Source organism: Spermophilus citellus (genome assembly GCF_964194105.1).
Source record: "Spermophilus citellus genome assembly, chromosome: 14".
Taxonomy (NCBI): Eukaryota; Metazoa; Chordata; class Mammalia; order Rodentia; family Sciuridae; genus Spermophilus; species Spermophilus citellus.
In genome coordinates this window covers 5086326-5094176 of record NC_138194.1, presented here as the reverse complement: position 1 = coordinate 5094176, position 7851 = coordinate 5086326, and the positions used below count along the sequence as shown (strand labels likewise).

General features: G+C 39.8%; 2 pseudogenes across 2 annotated transcripts; both read right to left on the bottom strand.

The window, feature by feature from the left end:
- Positions 1–326: 326 nt before the first annotated feature.
- LOC308633220 (cTAGE family member 2-like) lies at positions 327–1187 on the bottom strand (annotated as a pseudogene). The gene is made up of 2 exons: positions 1182–1187; positions 327–860 (listed from the first exon to the last, which is right to left on the bottom strand). The product of its transcript is annotated as a cTAGE family member 2-like (transcript).
- Positions 1188–1190: 3 nt separating this feature from the next.
- On the bottom strand, positions 1191–6379 carry LOC308633219 (cTAGE family member 2-like; annotated as a pseudogene). The gene is made up of 4 exons: positions 6332–6379; positions 4856–4952; positions 2604–2613; positions 1191–1834 (listed from the first exon to the last, which is right to left on the bottom strand). The product of its transcript is annotated as a cTAGE family member 2-like (transcript).
- Positions 6380–7851: the final 1472 nt, after the last annotated feature.

Below are 7851 nucleotides of genomic sequence, written 5' to 3'. Positions count from 1 at the left end.
CCATTTACGAAGCAATCACAGTATAATTTCAAACAGTGATTTTGTACAATTACAGGGCATTCTTGTCTGACTGGCAGATACTGATGGGATTATACCATTGAATGGAAGACTTGCCTGAGTCTGGATACCAGATATTCCAGTAAAATTAGAGCTCTCTGAGGATCACTTATCCCATCATAGCCTGATTCTCTTCTTTCATTGATAATCTGAGGGCCCAGAGAATCCTCTGGGCCTCTTCAGGCTCTTCCTCCTGCCCTTGTAAGCAAAGGTAAGAGTCTGAGTGGACACTTCTTTTCCAAAAGAGGATCTCTCACTTCAGATGAAGATCAACCCAATGGTGAGGGACCATTTAGGGAATTCTCTCTGCCAAAAGCTGTATTTGAATCATCAAGTGCAGAAAGATCTTTTTCTACAAGCTTAAATTTAAATTCATTTTAAGTTAAGTTTTGTCTGTTTGGGGCATTTTGTTTCCTTAAATCATTGAGGTTTCTTTCAGCACTCTGAGCTGCCAACTCATTATCATATGCTTTTTTCTCATAGTACATAATCAGCCCCCGGTTAGAATGAATAGTTCTCTCCAATTCTTCAAGATCTTTGACTTTCTTTCTGTAGTTCTCCAGCTGTTCAGTTGCATGGCTGATGTTTTCCTCCATTTTTGAAAGCTTCTCCTCTTTCTCTACCTGGTAATTTCCCTCTACTATTTGTTACCTTTGGAGTTTCATTACATTTTCTTGATATAGTTCAATCATTACTTTAAGTTGCTGCTGCAGATTCTGATTCTCACTTTTAAATGGTGTATTTTTTGACTGCAAAGATACTTGTTCTGTCTTAAGATTTTTAATATTCTCTATAAGGTCTTCCTTTGTTTCAATTAAATAAGACAATAAAGTAAAAATTTCATTTTTTAGAGAGAGAGAGAGTCTTTTAATAATTATTTATCAGTTTTTGGTGGACACAACATCTTTATTTTATTTTATGTGGTGCTGAGGATTAAACCCAGCGCTCCACGCATGCCAGGCAAGTGTGTTACCACTCGAGCCATATCCCCATCCCTGATTTCTCCTCCTTCTAAGGTTTTAAAAGAGGTCTTTAACTTAGGAGCATAAAACCATCCCTTCAAATCTACTTTTGGCTGATCCTCTAAGTGATCATCCAACACTCTTCATTTCAATCTAAGTTACCATCATCTGTTAGGTCTTCTGTGTGTGCATCAGCAGCAAGTATTCAGTCAGAGACTTAATGTGATTTTCTTTATCTCTTAGAACTTGTTCTGCATGTACTTTAGAGTGTTCAAATGTCATTTTCTGTTATTAAGGACATTTACTTTTTCTTTCCATACTTCAACTTCTTGTAAAAGCTGTTTCTGACTTTCTTGAAGTTGGGAATTTTCATTCAAAACCTCTCTTATTGCTTCCTTATATCCTCCTTCATTCATTTGGAATAGTCTCAAGGTTGTTTTATTATCAGGTATTTGTGATCTGAGTGATTTTGATTCATCTTCTAGGAACTTAATCCTTTTTGATATAACCACCATCAATTCATCCAGTTTAGAATGTTTAGTTTTCTCTTAGCTCTTTTTCTATAAAGACTATTTCATCCTCAAGTTTAAATACCAACCTATCCAAGTTTTCATAAATTGCCTCCAAATTTTCTGCTTCTATTGACTCCTTCACCAAAATATCATCCTTTAAAGGTGACTCTAAGCCTTCATACTCTTTTTGAACAAGGATAACTTTGTCAAGTAGTTCACATTTTTCTTTATTTAATCCAGAAAGTTTTAGAGCAAGCTTTTTTTTCTCTTCTAATGCAACACTTGCTCCTCACAGACTGATAACTTCTCCACAAAAACAAAACAACAACAAAAAACCCAATAGCTGTAAATATCACCAACTCCTACAGACAGCCATAAGGACTAGGGTGTATTCCCATATCTTCCAACAATGCACACCACAACCCTGCTTACTTCTTCCAGGACCACCCCCATGTAGGGGTGAGGGGAAGCAGTTGCCCAGCCAGCACACTAAGGCTACTTTGGCTATTCCCTCCGAAACCACACCATGTGCTATCTTCTACCACCTTATGACCCAGTGGGACTCAGCAGAAGCCAGAAGCATGCTCTTGAACTTCCAGAGCCAAGAGCTAAATAAATGACTTTTTTCTATAACTTACTAAGGGTGATATTCAATTATAGCAACACAAATCATACTAAGTTTCAGAGAGATTACTGGTCAAGGCATACCACTAAAAAGCAATAGTTCTGGGACTCAAACAATTGTCTTTAGTTCCATACCCTAATGGAAGCAGTTAGCCATCAAGTAAAATACACAAAAACCAGGCTGCAGATTCCTCTTTACTTTCCAGAGCTGTTTCTGTTTGGATGTAAAAGCCACTAAATGAGAGTAGCTCCTTTGCATCTACTGCACCTGTATCAATCTACCTACTTTCAAATCAAATTCTTGAGCCTTTTCCTCATCTGAACATGCAGCTCATTCACACTTTAGTAATGCTAATAATAATATTCACTAATAGAGTTATTCTCATCATTAAATGGACAGACAGAACAGACATCAAATGTTGTTCCACTCATTCCCACTCTCCTTTACCCGTTATTAACTAGAGGCAAAAAAGTGAGAATTCTTAAAAATCATTTCCCTTTGAAGGATTATAGAATTTTGAAATGGAAAAGAAACTTTGATAGCATAACAAATAGTAATAAGATACTGAACCACACCCCGCTAAAAATTGAAGTCTGGGGCAATTACATTTGAGACTTTCCACTCTGTGACATGGGCACCTGGTCTTTCCACTTATTTAAACTTAAGAAAGTTTTACATTATTCATATAATCATTCTCCAGATCACCAGAGATGATGATGACAGATGCAGTACCCCATGCAATTCTTGAACATTTCCAGAGTTCAGAAACAACTGTTCGTGCACTTTTCTACAACTTGTAATTTCATTTCCTACCAAAATTCTAATACTTAAAAGTTTGCTTTATAAAATGCAAACATTGTCTTGTAGGAAATCAGTAGCACCCTATATTTAGAAAATGGTAAGCTGAGTGTGGTGGTGCATGCCTCTAATCCCAGCAGCTCAGGAGCTAAGACAGAAATATTGTGATTCAAAGCCAGCTTCAAAAGCGAGATGCTAAGCAACTCAGTGAGACCATGTCTCTAAATAAAATACAAACTAGGGCTGGGGATGTGGCTCAGTGGTTGAGTGCCCTTGAGTTCAATCCCTGGTATTCTGCTTCCCAAAAAAAGATTAGTGTTTCCTTTTTGACACATGTTACCCTAGGAAACGGGGAATCTTCAATCCAGAGAAGGTACTGTGTATAATTTGTTAACTGAGAGATGTCAATTTGCTTGATAAAAGGATTCCCACCATCAAAGTACCATAAGGAGTTTGAAGGAGACATAAGAAGACTCAAGGAGAGATGATATTGGCATCTAGGGAATCTGAAAGATGATTCTTGTAAGTTCCAGCAGCATCCATCAATCAAATATAACCGGTAAAAGCTCTCATGATTGTTACAGTGTAAAATAACTATCCTTCTTGGTGTACATCTCTGGACCTCCCCAGGGGTCCTCCAAGAACTCCACACAAATCACTCAGACCACACAACCTCCAGCACTCTGGCTGCCAGTCACTCTGATTCACTGGTATTTATGCCAAAGCAGTTGTAAAATATTTTGAATATCTCCTGGGTACCATCAAAACTGCTTAAATAAGAATCTTTCTTACCCCTAAAAACTCATACATTTTTCCCTTGAGATATTTGACAGTGTTTTCTGCCTAAGAAATTCTAGCATCTGAAAGAAAGATCCAGCTCCATGAAATGCATCTCTTTCCTATATTAAGTTTTCATCAAATTATGCATGTTAAAATTTAATTTAGAATTCATTCACAGCATGATTAAAAGTCCTAAGCTGTGATGCTAATATATTTTAAAATACAGAGCTATAAGATTTGTACATGTGTAAAACTATATGTTACATCACAATTAATCATTCATTTTTTTGGAACCATGTATTATTAATTTCTATTCTGATCTCAACTATAATAATAATACAACAATGATAGCAATACAGAGATCACTAATGACAAAAGAAAAATTTTGGTTCTACTCCTGGAAATACTCTAGTTTATTAAACTACACAACAGTGCAGCACTTAGAAGGCCCTTAAAAATTACAGAGAAGACCCAAAAATGTGACCATTTACACTTCTCCTTAACTCTAAACTATGAATTTGTTACCAATGGGTACTACCCAGTCAGTAAGAGTTTGTCACATGGAAAGTAATTAAAATAACCAGATAGATTTTTGAAGGAAAATATCTGCATTTGAAGACAGAAATAAGAGTCTTAATTTTCAAAAGAAAATGATTAGCTATTTGCAAATTTACAATTCACTAAAAGCATATCACTGTGATTTCAATACCTAAAGTATGTAACAGTGCCATGATTTTTTTTCGTCAAACAACAGCTTAGAACATAGCTACACAGTCAACAGTATTTGACAATAAATAATGGTATACAACAAAGAGCCATGCACAAAACAACTAGTCCAAACAGGAACAGTCAGAGCTCTGAAGATGCAGGGAGATACACAGATGCCCAAGAAAGGCTGTTAAACATGAGCACAACAAGCAGCCACACAGATAACATTGCACTTGGATTTATATTTTCAAGTTCAAGATATGATGGGGTGCTACATAAAGCAGAAGGTCAACAGCAAGGGAGTCACAAGTGAAAGTCATTGACTTATCTCCACAAACATGATTTCCAATACCTGTAAGAGCCACCATCCCATAGCAGCTGAGAACACTAAAATACTCAAGTCTAAAGTGTACTTGCCCCTTCCAGCTTCTCCACCATGTTAGCCAGCATCTTCTGCAGGTTCTGCACCAGGAGGAACTGCTCTAGCAAAAAGGTACAGATGGACAAGTCCTGGGAGACATTTTTAGCAGATTATTCAACCATTACCTAAACCCCCACCTCAGTGCAAAGAACTTTATGACTTTGAAGTACAAGACAAAGAAATGGACAAAGATTGCCTTCTGTTTGCAAAGGATATTTTTCCGACTGTGATACCCAGAGTGGATGAAAACTGGGCTGAAGGAATGTTGGCAGAGAAAGTAGGCATATTTCTGATTTCCCACATTGAGTTTAACTCAGCTGCTAAACAGCTGATGGAATGAGATAAGCATCCCCTGCCAGAAGTTGATGCTGGAGAATGTCCCTCAGCAATAGTCCAGAGCAGCACTGCCCCAAAGCTCTCTGACACCAAGAAGAACACCAAAAAGCAGCACTCCTTCACTTCCCTCACCATGGCAAAGAAGTCTTCCCATACATCCCAGAACTGCCACTCCATGGAGATTAGCCCTCCAGTCCTCATCAGCCCCAGCAACCCCACAGCTGCTGAGAGAATCAGCAAACTGTCTGGAATTCCTGCAGTGTCCCTTCTCAAATTCATATGAATACCATTGAGTTAACTGTGACCTCATTCCTAAGCAGCTCAGGGATAACTGGCTCCTCATTCGTTTTCCTGTTAGATGTCCCCACTCCAGCTGCCCTTGAAACTATGAATCCTCCCCTCTACCACCACATCTCCTGGCTGTCATTGTCCTCACCTCCACACTACTGTTGGTGTTCCTGCTGCTGAAATGGGACCCAGACCCATGGCAGGATCCACTGTACAGATTGCACATTTTCAGACTCAGACTCACCCCAGTGTGTATGTGGCTATCCACCCATAGACTCCCAGAAAGAAGATGAGCTAGAACTGGGAATAGGGGAGATGATTTTAGTGTTTGAGCATTGCCAGATGGATGGTTCAAAGGGATGTCAATGCATACCACTGAGATTGGGGCAATTATGTGGCATCTGTCAGAAGGGAAGTGATAAATGCTACCCAAGCTAAAGTTCCTATGTCTACTGTGGGTCAGACAAATTAGGGGATGACAAAGGTCAGGCCCTCCACTGCAGGAGGGCCTTCCCAGAAGCTCCATAGAAATGGTGTGGCTGGGACACCCATGGTTGTCTCTCCAGCTGTAGTGTCAGCAGCTCACAAACAAATAAGTGGTCAAACTAAGGTTCTGTTGCACATGCCTGGGCAGATTACAGTCAACCAGGCCTCCAATGAAGTGAGGGCAGTTGCAGCACATAATCAAGAATACCCCACAGCAGCACTGATGCCCATCCAGGTGTAGAATGCTACCTGCATTTATGGGCCTGCCCCACCATTTGCTGGCCTCCCCACAGCCTCTGCCACCAGTGGCAGGTTCTGCTGCCCATGCTGCTGCTGTCAGTTTCAGTCAAGCCGGTACCTCACTGGCCTGTGCTTCAGCCACTTCATAGACCTCCCCAAGTATCATCGCTGCCTCTCATGAAACCAAGCCCAGTGGCCAGACAGTGACCATTCTCCCTGGACGTCCCACAACTCCACGATTCTTCATCATATCGTGGGAGCAGTTCAGCAAGGAAACTTGACAAGGACAGTAAAATAGAAAAAAGGGGTTACTGAAGTTGCCTTCTGGTTCTGCCACAAAATTGAAGCCCTGAGTAGCATCTCCAGCATTGCTGAAGTTGAAGTGGAGCTGGAAGCAGGGATAAATGGTGATGAGTCACCCCTACAGGGAGCCATGGGTCCTGAGTTACCATTTGGAGGGAGGCCATGGCAGGGCCGGCTACTGCCCCATGGATGGGAATGGCCCAGTCACTGTGGCACCAGCATGAACAGCCTTGAACCAAGAAGCTTTCCATTTGAAGACTAGCTCCCTGGACTTTGCAGTCCTATTGCTCTACCTCCTGGTCTGGCATGTTCCTCACTGGGTCCTGTCATGAATGAATCTAACCTATTGTTTGTGAAAGGCACTAGGTGGAGGTTTCCTATTCTCCACTAAGTGAGGCAGAACTTGGGGACTTAAAGGAGATATTATGTTTGTTCATAAAATGTGAGAGGATGGTTGGTCCAAAGGCACATTACAACACTATGGGAAAATTGGGCTTTTCCCAGGAGGCTTTGTGGAAAACATCTGAGGAAATAAACACTGGGAAGACTTGAAATCACATCACAAAAATGAAGAGCACAAAGCAGTCTGATGGAAAGAGCACATGTGTGGACTTCCAGAAGGTCAGGAGCTGCGCAGAGGGTTGTTGTGTAGCTCCTGAGTCTTAGCACAACCAAACCAGCCATCAGAGTGAAGCAGGTGTCTGGGTTTCACCACTCAGTTGGGATTGTAAGGTGTACCTTTGCTAAGTAACCATTTTTGTATTTGTTTATTTTATTTTGTCTTTACAATGTAGATAGTAGAGGATAGTAGAGGATAGGAAAGGTAGCAGAATACAACAGGCACTGATATGGCAGTATGTAAAAACGTATTTGCTTCTTTAAAACTGAAATTTTCTTGTAATAGATAAACTCTTTGGATTATGATTTGAAGAAATTAATTTATGAAATAAGAGCCAAGGAGAAGCTGTATTATCTCCTACTTAAGCCAAGAGATTCATTGTGCTGTAGAATGCATCTTCCTTCCCTCACCCCTGTTCCCCATCATTACATTTTGCTTCCTTAAGACAGAAATGTTGGTACTCTAACTTGGGTTTTCCTCTTTGGGAAACTAAACATACAACTCAGTATCAGTAAGGGCCTATGGTAGGGAGGAAAAACTCAAGAAAAAAAATGTTAGTGATTCTTTCTTTCTAGTTTGATCATGAGTTAACCTAAAGACTTGATCCTCAACTTAATTTTATAGGTTTTTAATTTTCCTATAATGAAACCAATAAAGTAATGAGAAAAAAATCAAAAGCATTGACTAGAAATGTATTCAGAAATAATATTTAATTT